This window comes from Tyto alba, unplaced genomic scaffold (assembly GCF_018691265.1).
Source record: "Tyto alba isolate M040663 unplaced genomic scaffold, T.alba_DEE_v4.0 Super-Scaffold_2, whole genome shotgun sequence".
Lineage (NCBI taxonomy): Eukaryota > Metazoa > Chordata > Aves > Strigiformes > Tytonidae > Tyto > Tyto alba.
The window spans coordinates 57,200,671-57,215,127 of record NW_024881282.1 but is presented as its reverse complement, the minus strand read 5'-3'; the positions used below and the strand labels follow the sequence as shown (position 1 = coordinate 57,215,127).

General features: G+C 35.3%; 1 protein-coding gene across 8 annotated transcripts in view; it reads left to right on the top strand.

The window, feature by feature from the left end:
• TMEM117 (transmembrane protein 117) overlaps positions 1-14,457 on the top strand; it is a 218,666-nt gene that overhangs the window by 129,126 nt on the left and 75,083 nt on the right. The window lies entirely within an intron of this gene.

Genomic DNA, 14,457 nt, shown 5'->3' with positions numbered 1-14,457 from the left:
ATGAATGCTGGGATTTGTGGTACTACATCAGAGTTAATATGTCTACCTCTCAGGATGCGAGGGCATTTTAGATCAGCTGCCTGTGAACTGAAGTTATGTACATGCAAATGGAATTGTGGTCCACTGAGAAGACACATTGTCTTGAATGGTGCCAGTTTAGAGATTTCTTTGCTGCATTCCAGCATTGCTACATTGTGGACCAAAGGTGCTCAAAGACTCATAAAAAGTCTCTAAGGTGCTCAAAGACTCATAAAAAGTCTCTTCACATATTTATCAAATCAGATAGTAAAGCTTAAAAATTACTAAACTCTTATTCTGTTGTTTATCTAGCAGACATCAAAAAGACTCACATGACAGCTTTGGACTGTGTGTATTTTTAAGATATCTTAATTATTAATGAAAGTGAAAAACGTAGAGACTACTCTAATTAGGAGTACTTTCATAATTAAGAATTTTAGGTAATATCTATTTTCTGCCTGTCTCGCAAGCACATGATAACACCGGAGTCTTAGTCCTCAACTTTCTGTTCCCAGAAGTTGTATCTTCAGTATGGCTTGGCTTGATTCTTGTCCTGTGCCTTGAACAGCCTTGTATTACTTGAACAGGTGTTTGGATTCTTTTTCAAACACTTCAGGAATGAATGGTCAATCTAAGATGTCCTAAGAAGTATTCTGATACCTAGTTTAAAGAGGTAGTTTTCTCTAATCTAGGGATAATCTACCTGTCAGTATCAACTTTCATTTCTGTTGAAGAAAATATAAACAAATATTTTTAAGCTCTGAACTAGTTCTCTATTCTTTTGCAGCTATACATTAGTATGTCCATTTACTGAGCTTATTTCAACCTCACGCTCTCATTTTTAGTATTTTATAATTTGCACACGTCTCTCTCCCTTTCTTCCATCAAGGTTGCTCTCTTTCTAGAACTTGTTTCAGTCATCTCTGTCTATTTTCTTGTTTCATTTTCTCATCAAAAATGATCAGATTTTTCAAGATTGATAAGGGTCTTTATTAAACTTTGGTTTTCTGTGCATAGGATTCAGGATGTCCTCTTATAAACTACAAATGCCTGTATATACTTTATTCTTACATGAGAAATACTTCATACTAGACCTAAGGTTGTAACAATTTTAGATAATCTAGAGCTGTAATCATATTTCATTCTTCATCTGTTATAAAACATTTTTGCCAATATACACAGAGGAGCTAAAATTTAAAAAAAAGTGTTTACAGATATCACTGGATTTCAAGCATATATAGATTTATGTTTATATTGTTATATAAATAAACCTTAAAAATTCTATTTGAATCTTTCAGCCAACTGATACGGACATTTTCTTGAGATTCATATTTATGTGACAAGATAAATCAGGGAATCTATATTCCAGCTTTATGCATTATATGTATACCAAGCATCACCACTTATATTTGACATTTATGCTTGAAGTTTTACCACATTAACTCTCCTAGCTAGTAGTTAAGCCAGCAGTATGCCTCCTAGGTTAATATGTAACTAGGTGAAAATACAAGTGCATCAGCAGTAGTTTAGTTTTCCATGACTGGCTTGCAAACTCGAGGTGGAATGGCGTTGTTAGGTACAGTGTCAGAGTGTTCTCATACAATAAGGCTGCTTGGTCCTGGACTGAGTAATTCTAAAATACGTTTTTCTGAGCAAGAACTTATGATTAACAATGAGAATTCAGAGGCATTGAAACTGGAGTTTAGGGACTAATTCAAAGATGACCTATTGTAGTCAAGGCAGGGAGGATGAGACTTTAGTAAAGCAGAATGTATATATTTGATATAGAGGTGATGTAACTTGAATATAAAGTAAATTAACTGTAAATACGTATTTACTTTACCTATTGCAATAGTGGATATCCAGTAAATGTAATATCTTTATCTTTTCCCATATAAAGTGAATTTTGTTCTCTCATATCCCTTGAGAATATGCAGTTATTGCTTGAGAACGCTAATAATGTAACTGAATGTTTGCCTTCTCTTTACAGTTATAAGGCAAAGGTTGGGGGTTTTTGTGTTTTGTTTTGTTTATTGGTTTGGTTTTTTTTTTTTTAAGTCCTTCTGTTCATGCTTAGTCATTGGAGAGCTTTTTGTTTCTCATTTATGAATAAAAATTTCTAGAAGGTATTAAAACAATGTCATCTGGGCTAAGGAGGGGGGACTTAAATTTTCCCAGAATATGGTATTTCCCTCCTTGTGCTAAGAGAGCAAGGCAAAGAACTGGAGCTCAGCCAAGTGGTGTACTCAGAAAAGCCCGAATGATCATGCTCCTGGGTTATGTTAATATCATAAGGGAATTGTATATAAACATAGACAGGATGAATGAAGTAAAGGTGATTTTAAATTGTACATTATAGCTAATTCAAGCATGTAGATATAATCTGCATTCAATTTCTTGAGAATTCTGGGGTAAAAAGCAGGATTACTTTGTCCAAAAAAACCCCCACCAAATACCTGACACCTGATCCGGCTGAGGAAAGGGGGTGACATAACAAAATAGTCAGAAGAGAAGGGATAAATACAAGAAGTCAGAAGGGATAAATACAATACTAAAACCAGTATTTTATTTTTTACAGGCAAAAAGGTCAAAGCTTAAGGCAAAATAAGACAGACTTGTTATATATTTTCCATGGCATTATGCTAAATGTAAAACAGCTTACCAGCTTCATTGGAAGCTGCTTAACAACATTATTAGTACAGAATTTTGCAGTTATTGGAGAACATTCATTATTGCTTTGTAAAGAAAGAAAGAATTTAAGATACTGATTATAAACCCTTCGATAGTTATGAAATCAGAAACAGCCAAAGCCTAAGTAAGATGTTGAGAAGTCAACTGGTTTACAGCTAAATACCAGCCAGACAATTTTCAACAGAAGGTGCACAGTCTTATGCAAAACACTGATTAAAATGCTTAATCAAGTAAGCTGAGATGACAAACAAGACCAGCTGTAGAGCAAAGATTGTACTATATCAGCTGTGCACACAGTATGGCTCAGCCTTGAGAAATGTCCACATAGGAAGTAATAATTGACCAAAAATTGTTGTTCAAAAGAGAATCTGATAAAAAATCTGTTTTACACTAAGTCGATAAAGCAGCATTTTTTAATTTGTAACATCTGAACTTTTAAGAAAAGCTACTTTCCCTTTCATGTAAAGTTGGTCTCCTTGAGATTGTTCTCCTTTGTTCTTTTTTAAAGGATATATTGATTTTCTCTATAGTGTGTCTTATGAATATGTATAAGGTAAAAGTATATTTTAATGAGTGACCATTAGCTGACTTCATATAGCTTTTTGTGTATACAGTAGATAAAGAATAAACATGTCAAACAAATGGCAAATAACTGTGAAACGGTGATCTAATGTTATTTGCTTTCTTCTAAATGATATCAATCCTGCTTCCCCATGGGATGAATGTTTGCAGACAGATAGTGATGCATATGAAGTGAAGAAAGAAAACATGAAAAAATCTTGATTCTTTGTTTATATAAGAGAGACTTAATTTCAAATGAAAGTATAGTATGAGCACAGACTTTATATTATAGAAGGCTGAATAACAACTCTATATTAAGTATTATGTTCTCATGTATGCCTAAAGTGGAACAAATTTCCTTCCATTCTCTTTTAATGTTCTGTTTGCCCAAAGGTCCTGGCATTCTTTCACTCCTTATTGAATTAAAGCAACAAAAATACAAAGTTCTGCCTGTGCTCAGGTACCTAAGCATTTTGGGCAAGGACTACTATTTTCATAGATAAGGGGATGCAAGAAAGCAATGGTACTACCAATCATTTCTAGCCATCCTTGACTTCCCAGCCTACAAAACCTGGTATCTACTTAATGTCAAATTGGCTGTGGAACATCTTTCAGCACAAGTCCAGAAGGAAGTATAAAATCCTGTCCCTGGAGTTACATCCATTTCTCTCAGATCTCATCCTGCTGTACCTCCTTTTCCAAAATACCCCTTAGCAACTCAACTAGTACTTAAGAATTCTTCACAAACCATTATCCCTCTTGTGTCTTCAATATTCTTCCCAAACAAGGATCAGTATGAAACATTTTCAGTTGTATCCATTAATGTTTAATAGCCAGCTTTCCCCTTTGGTGTTTATTATACAAAAAGTTATCAATATTCTCAGTTGTTAGACATTGTAATATTTTGTCTTGACTCTGCAGTAGCAAGAATTTTATCTGAATGCCAAAGTTTGGAGTTTTGTGTGACTATAAGAGTGTCTTATGTTCCTCTTCATTTCAAAGCATCATATTTGGTGCGAAGTCTTTGAAAACACAAACCTTAAAGCCTGAATGCAAATAAAATTAAACTTAATGATATTATTTTTCTTAATTTGGTGTATCTGAGATGAGCCGATCATACCTTTTTGAGGGAATAGCAGTATCAATATGCTTGAAACCCTAAAGGCCTCCAATATTATGATTCTTTAATAGAGACAACTTAAGAGATGATCTCAATTTTCTGAGTAATTAATCCCAAAAGTTCCCTATTCAGGGAATACAGACATACTTCATTTTGTGTTCCTCCTTCAGCACTGAGAATACCTTGAGCAATCCCAATATAGTTTAAGAGTAATCATTATTTCTCTGCTTTCTGAAAAGATTCTACATTCCTTTTGTGCATTTTTGATGGGTATTTTTACATTGCAGTTATAACTTGAGGTATTAAAAAACTGATTGTCTGAATGTTCTTAAAGAACACAATCTGACACAAAAAAAAAAGTTGACTGACTTTTTTAAAGCAAAATATTTGTTATTCAGAATAGCAACTGACATTGCAACAGAGTCTGCAGATTTTCTTCTGTTGAAGTGGAACCAGTACTAACCACCTTCCACTGAGTACCTTCCATGTACACTCTATTCTGGAAGACCAAAGTAAATGTTTTTTAAAGGGGATTGGCCAAAACTGTGACCATGCTTGCACCCCAAGTGCAGAATTGCACAGGAATTGTGGACAAACAGATTTTCTAAATTGTTGATGGATTATGTTCTCAATGTGGTTGTAGCTTCAGTATAAAAGGGTAATTAAAAACAATTAATAATGTTTCCCATAAATCTGGCAAAGGACTAGGAGCTGAGCAGAAATTTCTATTAGGTGTATAATCCTTTGTCATATGATAAAGATAATACTGGAAGGAACCATGGGAAGGTTTTTCAGAAGTGCTTCATAAAGTTTTGCAGTTTGTTTTCCGTTAACAGTTTCCATTTTCAAATTAGTATTTCTAGAAACTATGAGAAACTTGTTTTGTGCAGAATTATTCTCATTCTCTACTTAGAGTGAAAATACAGTCATATAGTAGTTGTGTTTGCTATGAGTGCAGAACAGAAAAGACCATGTAAAGGAAGTTTCAAGTTCCCATTTACTTATTCTGAAGCTACGGCTTCTCTGTGACAGTCATTGTGAAAAGGTGAAATGAATTGAAACCACTCTGCGCTGTCAGTACATCACAGCTCTGAATCAACTGGAAAAGCATCATGGTGTCAGCAGCACGGAGGTGGATTTTCGTTTAATTAGGCTCTTTGTTCTGGCAAGAGGAAGCAGGCAGGTGTCTCAGCAAAGTGGCCTGTGTGCTTCCCACACATCGCTGGGGACCTCCCAGTGTCATATGGCTCTGTGACCTATATGCCTGGGTGTGAGAGAGTGGTGGAAGACAGAGGGTGAACATCAGAGCTTGAAAACATACCCTTCATTTTTATTTGAATTGATTTATTTATTTTTACCACGTTTTGCATGAGGTAGACACCAACAGACATTTTTGAAAGATGTACTTATGCTATTTATATTTACGCTAGCTAACATTTGCTGTTGATCTAGAACATGTTGTGTAAAGTGAAAACAATTCCCAACATTCAAGTGGTAAAACACCCCCATTATATCTCACATTCACTCAGCCTTCTCCACAAAAAGATACCTCCTCAGTAGTCACTAGGTGGAAGTTAAATAAAGAAGAAAAGAGAAACCTCCCAAATTATTAATTAGTAATACGCTGTTGCCACAAATTATTGTCACAAATGTTTCTTCTTCTTTCGCTCCCTCATCTGCCATAGAATCACCCAACAGTATGTTCTCACTGCATTTGTTGGGCTTCTGGCATCCATTTGCTCACCAAATATAATTAAAAAGTATTAGTGGGTAAGGGAAAGGCAAGTAAAAAGAGGTGTATGTGTTGTCATTTATGGACACCAACTTTTTTCTGAAGAGCAAGAACTTCAAAACTATAGTTTTTGGAACAGGAAATTACGACCTGGTACATCAAAACATAGACTACACAGAATAAGTTTCACTGACAGTTTACAAGTCTAACTGTGAGTCTCAGAGGGCATCATGATACAAATAAAAATGGTGCTGCTGCCCAAGAGTAATAGTTAATGGCCTGTGCAGAAAGCTGTCTGCATCTGTCATAGCACATGAATACGTGTACCAAGAAAATTGTTAGATGGAGATGTTGAAAGAAGGCAGGCCTGAAATCAAATTTGATCATTAAAAACCTTTGTCTTGTTGATATGTCTTGCATGGGACTCCTTTGTGTCCTGGGAATTGACTTTTTTCTTTAAATACATGCCTAAGATGGTAGAATGCTCCACAGCAGGTACTCTGATCATCTTCCTGTTTGCAAAGTCCAGAAGAGCTGTCTTTAGAGACGTAAGTAGTCCTTGTTGATATACCCAGAACTGTGGGCAATTTAGCTGAGACAGCTCAACATCTGTTATATTAAGGCCAAATCAAACCAGATCTTTTCCCAGATTTTCACTGCTGCTTATAGCATGTGAGCTCTATGTCCTCTATGAGATCAGTCAGCTGAACTTGTCTTGTGAGTTTCAGGCGCATTCAGACATCAAAATTTTGTTTAGGTTAAGACAGTCTCAGAGAACAGATCACACCTTAATTACTATGTGCCACCATTTTGTGTAAAGCTTCATATACGCTAAAACAAAGATTCCTGTGTTTATATGGTGTGACTATACAGCTGGGAGCCTGGAGCCTCTACGTTGCTGTAGTTTCAAGGTAAATGGGGGAATTCTTGCATTCCTGAAATATTCCAAGATATTATGGATCCCACCCTAACTTAAAACCTACTACTTGCATTTTGCATAAAACTTCCTTTTCAGCATGAACACATTTTGAACCTTCTGTCATTTCCATTAAGGTGGCGGAGTCTACCTGTATGATAATCACATGCTAGTTTAATTCTTTCTTCAGTGCTTTGCTTTATAGCTACATGTACAAGACTCGCAGGCTGAAATGGTAGATTATGAAAGAATCTGGCCCTAGCTACAGGAGATGGGGAATCCTGAAGGCTGATTCTTAGCCTAGGCACTTGGTGTGCTTTTTGCATTAAATTTAATGGATAAAGCCTGTAACACTGGTTAAACTTAAAGCACTGGTAGATCTGAGACTGAAAATGGGCACTTTCATTTAATTGCTTTAAGCAATAGTCTACTGTGCAAAAGTAAAAGAATGCATCTTTGGCGTCATTCCCTAGAGAGCTCTGAATTTTTAATCTCAAAAATACGTAACACATCCTGTGGAAACCTGAGTCAAGCACCTAGACAAATACCTCGGTATCTGGTATTTGCATTGACTGACTCTGCTCACAGAATGGGATTGCCGTTTTGTGATGTAACTTGTCCATTCTCTACAATCCTTTGCTTGCTCCCCTCGAGGACCTCCCCAAAGAACTTGGATTCTGTCATTTTGTCTGAATCAGCTTGCTGAAGGCAAAAGCCTAATTCCTAGACATAGGATGCATGAATCCTATGGTGAGCCCTCATCCTTTATAAGCCATCACATATTCCATTAACTGAATTAATGACACTTCGATGAGAATCTCTAAGAAATGTAGGAAACTAGGTTGGGATTCATGTTACCAGACTTCCAGTGTCAGCAGTGTGAACATCTGAGCAGGTCCTGTTTTAGAGTGAAGAGAAATAGGTACATCTTTACAACAGAACCTGTATTGAAATAGCATCCAAGAAATGCCTTTTTCTTTTCACTGACTATGAAAAGAATCTACATTGGTCTAGATGTGTATGGCATATGTGCACTAGACATGGCACAACCTCTGTCTCTGGCCTTTTACCAAACCACCAATCTCTCTAAATGAGTAAAGCAAGCTCTCCTGCCATGTCAGCCTAAAATGGAACTGAGTTGAATGCCTAAAATAAAAATCATGGTGTGGCTCTATATCTCACACTTTTTCTGTAATATGTGATATTACCCAGACCTGTTCTTCTGCATTTGTAACACTAATAAGGAAGCAGTAAAGCAAGAAAAAGAGGTCTTCTGAAACATGGTGTCAGTGGTTGTATAAACAGCAAGTGCTTGCCACGTGACAGCCAGTTTATTTTGTTGCACATATACCGTGATTTGTGCGCACACTAGGAACTTGAAACATGTTAGGAAATGAGATGGCACAGCTTAGAAATTTTTTCAGAAGCCTTACTTCGATTGTACAATTGTTCCTAAATGGTCATTTATATTTATGAAATGTCAAGGAATTTCAAGTTAAAAGAAAATTATTATTCTTTTTGTTTGTTTGAGATTACTGTTTTTAAAAACAAAATTTATTCAGGAATTATTTATGCTGGTATTGAAATACAAAGTATAATTTCCAGAATAACTTGAATAGACCTAAAATAATTGAAGATCATATTTCTCCCTAACTCACCTTTTGATATCTAAAGAAGTTTTTCACCACAGATTGTTTGTGGGCTAGACACTGGCTTTATGGAGCATTCTGTCCTAACTTGATAAGGAAATTGAAAGGAAGTGCTGGCAGGGGCGACTTTTCTGAAGTTGAGCCTAACATGTATATAGTTTTAGTTGTTTGTGTCTTGTTGCTGAGTTGTCATATCTGCATGGATTGTGACCAAGGCAGAAACTGATATGATAATATTAAAAAAAAAAAAAATAAAAATCAACATTTGTTGGCTAAAAAGGAAGAGGCTTTCTGCTTCTTCAGTAGGTGGAGAAATAAATTTGCCTGGATCGGTAAAGATGGCAATAATTACCGTAAACCCCCTCCATATTTTTACAAAAGAAGTGTAACTGGTTTTGATGAAAATTCAGATGTAAGACAGTGCACGTGTGCAAATTCTGTGGATCTTGAGAATAATAGCTCTTGAGAGCAACACTCTGGAATAATTTTATTGGTGGGAAATGTACAAATGCACAAAATAATACTGGAGGCTGTTGCAGAAGCAACAAAAGTGAACCATAATATTATTTATCATTCATATTGATCACTGAATTGTGACAGCAAATGAATGTTGTTTTTCAGGATTTACTTATTGTTAAAACAATACGTGTTGATAAGACAAGAACAATGTGCTGGCTCTGATTAAAATGAGAAAACAATTAAAGAATAGATTGAAGGGGCCATATTTTGTCTCTGTGATTGCTGTTGCTTTGAAAATGCAAATATAAAAAGAATTTCTTACAATTAAATTGAAGGAGAAATAACCTAACACAAGCTTGATTGTTTTCAGGGTAGGAATGAAACTACATTAGGAGTGTTCGAAAATAGAGAAAGCAGACAAAACTACTTTAAAATCTAGCAGTGTATTTACAGCTGTTAATATTTAGCTTGAAAAATATCATCCTTCTTATAGATCAGTAAGCCTAAGTACAAATATTTGTTGCATTTGTTTTCAAACGTTTACACATTTTGCATATTCCAAAAGTGCAGCAGAATGGATTAAAATAAATTAACAGTTATTTCTGAAGGATGTGTAGCAAAGTTTGCTCAACTGCCAAAACAACTTCATAATTAAAGGAGACATTTCCTGTTATCATTGTGTAAGCCATGGAAGTGTTGAGGTATGATCCACAGGAGGCATTTTTTTCCCTAACATCCAGATGAAAGAAGCATAAAGGCATTTTCCATACAGGTTACTTTCGTACATCAAGTGAACAGCTCTGCAGTTCTTAAATATCTCAAAGAAGATGAAGACAAAAATGATGGATAGAAGGTTTTAATGACCGAATACTAAATGTTTCCCTGCTTTGGTGTATGATTAACGTGATTTAGTATAGTACTTGAAGACTGAGATATGATAAAGAATTAATGTGTAGTTAGTGGGCCACCTATATATAGCTCTTGCCTAAAAGTGTGTAACAGCAAAAGCAAAGGGAATGTATGCATGCAGTGGTGTACATTAGCTCTCATTGACTTCACACTCTGACTTCAGGAAACATAATTACTTTAACCCGCTTTATCCCCACTCTCAAAAAAAAAAGTGTACTTTTCAGAAACACATAAGCAGTGTTGAGTCTTTGTAAAAGATATAATGGGTTCTGTTGACGAGGAGCATTGTGCTGCAGGAAACCAAGCGACGTGCATGCACCTGCCCTGGGAAACTGCCCTCAAGCCTGCCCTGACAGTATGGCATCCTTACAGTTTCTGAAAACTTTTAGAATTTATGATACTCATCAATTAAATTCCTCAGTTGCAGGACTGAAAATAATGTTTCTTGTATAAGACCTTGGGGAGAGCGGAAAAGTGCTACTTATGAACTATTTAAAGGCTGAGCTTCAAATTAATTTAGTGCTACTTATGAAGAAGTTTATGATTTAAAATAAGATACTTTGAAATTGTAAAATTATAAAAATAGGAAAAAAATAACACTTATAATACTTGATTCATGTACTTGACAGTGGTAGATATATGTGTTTTGCCAAATGCAGCGTTATTCAGGCTACCCCCTTTTCCAGCAAGAGCACCATGACGTCTTGTCCTCCTGGTTGAACAGTTGCATATGGACAACTTCTTTACTGATATAAGATGTTGGAGTTCTACTGTTCATTAGGCCTTTCACTGCTCATTGGTGTATCAAATTAATAAAAAAGATTTCAGATTTCACCATTTGGTTTGTATTTTGAGGCTTTTCTTAGCTTCTTCTACATTCTGTTAAAATCTGGAGAGCTTCTTTTACCTTGTTTTGATGTTTTATCCAAGTGTGAATAAGCAATGAAAATCTTCCACTGAGGGTTGGTCTCCACTTAATGAATGTCACAGCATGGAATACATCAAGTCCTAGAGAGCTTGTCCAGTAGTCCATTTCTCTTTCAAGATACAGTTTCTGCAGTTGCTTATGTGGAGAAGTGCTACTATGAAACTATTTGATGTACTTTTATACTTCTAGGTTTCTAAAATGCAATTTGGCAGATGAAAGCAGCTTGGCCAGCAGCCGGTGCTGCATTAGTTTACAGGAATGATCTGTTTGTACTCTGAAGATGACAGTGTAGTTCCTGCTAGTGAAGAATTTGGAAGATGCTTTGAAGGCATGACCAAAGTATTAGGTCATTTTTTTTCTTTTTTTAAAAGAAATTTTCACTTGCAGTTAGCTTATTAATAGAACAGATACTTAGCCTTACCCCAAACTCCTGCTGCAGATGTTGCCTCTGCTGGGAAGGATCCTGCGATGTACAACATAGCATCGTTTGACATGACTGTCTAGGGAGGAGAGATCTAAAGTATGTGCAGAGCATCCTGAACAATACGCTCAAAGAGCAACTACATGGAAGGAATAAATGATCCTTGATGCATCTTACTGCTCCACTTAGTATATATCAGATATCTTAGTTATCTTACTGTTTTGTTGGGTTTTTTTTTGAAGTTTTTATGCTTTTGCTTTCTGCACTTGTCTGTATGTTACCTGCTCTGAATATGACTTTGAATCCCAGGTTCTTTCTTCTATGTGATATGACATCATTTGTCAAATTATTGTAGTATATCATATCAAAAGGAACAATTTAATTTTCTGTAAGAAAATGTGGGGATTATAACATTTTGATATTTAATTATATTAATATTGCTTTTTAAAAGCATCATGTTATCTTCATAGTTAACATGAAGTGAATAATATGAATAGTTAATAAAGTAATATTTTTATGCAGCAAAGTAAAATTTAAGATTCCATAATATATACAAGGCTTACTAATTTTTAATGAAAATATTTGCTGTGGCATTTGTGTAACTTAAATAGTCAGACAATGTATATGATTCAGTTTTGGTTCTGCACTTTAATACAGTGTACCCATTTCTCCCTTGAACTACTAAGTAAAATGAAAGAGTATACAGTCATTATATGTAGGGGCCATTCCTTTCTGAAATGAAGCAGTGTAATTAATTGATTGAAGTATATTGCATCTCAGTTCAAGAAAAAAAATGCATTACTTAATTACATTGTAAGTGACTTTCCCTATTTTATCTTGATTATGTAAGATGCATGCATACAGAGAATTACTGAAATGATCATTTTTTTCTGTTGTTCCTGAGTATCATCAGCAGTGTTTTCAAATATAGTCTAGTAAAATAGAGAGAAATGTTTGCTGGCCAGCAATTGCGTTGTGAAATACAAAGAGAGAGGAAAAAAATACAGTCATGCATCTCTTCGTACTAAGTTGTGCAAATTAAATTAAAAATTATATTTTTTTCTTTTTCTGAAAACATCATTCCAACAACAGCAATGAGTTTTTGATGTTCCTATCTAAAACTTATTTGCGCTATGACAGTGTTGAGTGCTTTTCTCCTGTGAGCTGTTTTCCATAGTGACTGTCCTTGACCAAACCAGAAAATGAATTTGATTTCTCTAATGCAAAAGGTAATTGGATTTCTCTTTATGGAATGCATCCCTTTAATGACTATCTCTGCTTCAGCCAATTTAGCTGCAACCAACCTGACATTGATCTGGCGATATGACTTTAAATAAATGCCAGAGCTGGGAGATGAAAGACCAACTGTCTGATATCAGAAAGAACATTTCCTGCCTCATCTTGCCGTTTTCCTCAGAAAATGTCTCCTTCTTGAATGTCATTCTTATAAAACATGCTACTGTAATAATTGGTCATAGAGCAGCAGATTGCATCCTTCTACCAAATACAATAAGTATTTCCCAGAAAGTGACTGAAGAAAATATTTTGAAAATCCAATAAAACCTCTTGAAATATATGTTATTCTTCGCAAATATTCATTACTATGTAGACTCTTCCTAAGAGAAAACAATATTACTAAAGTAGTGGACTAAGTCTTTACAGAAGTCTTGTTCAGAATTAAATATTTATGAAAATGTTTATTTAGATAATTGGAATCTGATAAAAAAGTATCATAGCATACTGATCTGAGAAAAGGTTTACCTCCATAAAACAATTAGTAAAGATGGTATTTCAGGATATATTCTATTCTTTCTTCAGGATAGGCTTAATGAGATCATAAAATCATAGAATGTGTTTTTTCTATTTATTTAACATATTCATTATCCTTTGGACCCAGACCTTCAGGCTAATAAGCTGAGCACTTTTATTCCCAAATGGACTTGGTACCAAAATTTAGAAGTGTGTAGTTCATATGTAGTTTGAATTTAATCATGGGCCATGTGTTCTTTTTGATAAACACTGTTAATGTCATTGATTCAGAGTGGTAGCTCTCACTATGGATGGTAAACTGGATTTAAAAAACTCTGTATATCAAAGTAAATGTAGTGGAACATAAAACCAAGAAAACTTGGCTTCAATTTGAAGTTATTTCCTTCTGAAATCTTATTAAGAGTTATTTTCAGACTAATCAAAACACTTAGCAATTATCCACTGTGTACTGATACCAATGAAAGATAGTAAGAATTTGTTTTACTTATCCGTGTGTTGAAGCAGGTGCTCACCCCTATTTCCTTTATCTGTTCAATTATTTCTTAATCTTTATGTATGGGTAGGTTTTCCACGCTTCTGGTCTTTTGCACAATGGAATTGATGAGTTTACTGTAATGTAATTTTCGGTGCTTTTTAGTACAGTTAACTTGAAGTAAATGGATATGAAAACACAGTTTCCCAAAGGTGCAAGCGCCTGAGGGGTGTTCACCTCCCTCAATTAGCTGAAAGTCATTTCTAATACTTTTGTGCTCCACGCAGAATTAGTGCACCCATATGAGTCTCTGGACAGAGAAACAGATGGTCTCTTTAGATAGGAATTATGAAAATGAGAATAAATATTTCATACTTTTTAAATGTTGTGCAAGTTTTAATGGATTTTCGTGTCTCCAGTCCAAAGTGTGCTTTTCTTACTGATACCAGGAAGCGAGAGGACATGGCAAATGGCATATAGTGCTTAATTCACAGGCTTGCACTCCCTGGCTGCAGTTCTGGTTTCACGAGTGGAACTTCTGCTGATGCTCTCAGGGGAGTGGGTCCCCTCTCCACCCTGGACCAGAAAGCTTCATAGCCATAGGGGAATGTAGCTTAGGTACTGTAGGTTGCTGTAAGTTTTAGACTAGTTCCTCTTTTCTTCTTATCTTTGGTTCTCCACGGGTTTCCTTGTTTCTCAAGGAGTTGCATGCACTTCTAGTGGCAGCACATGTAGACCAATATTCTTTATCTTGATTGCAAATAACACTAGAGATTCTATTTTTCCACTGTCTAACTATTAAAATTATCAG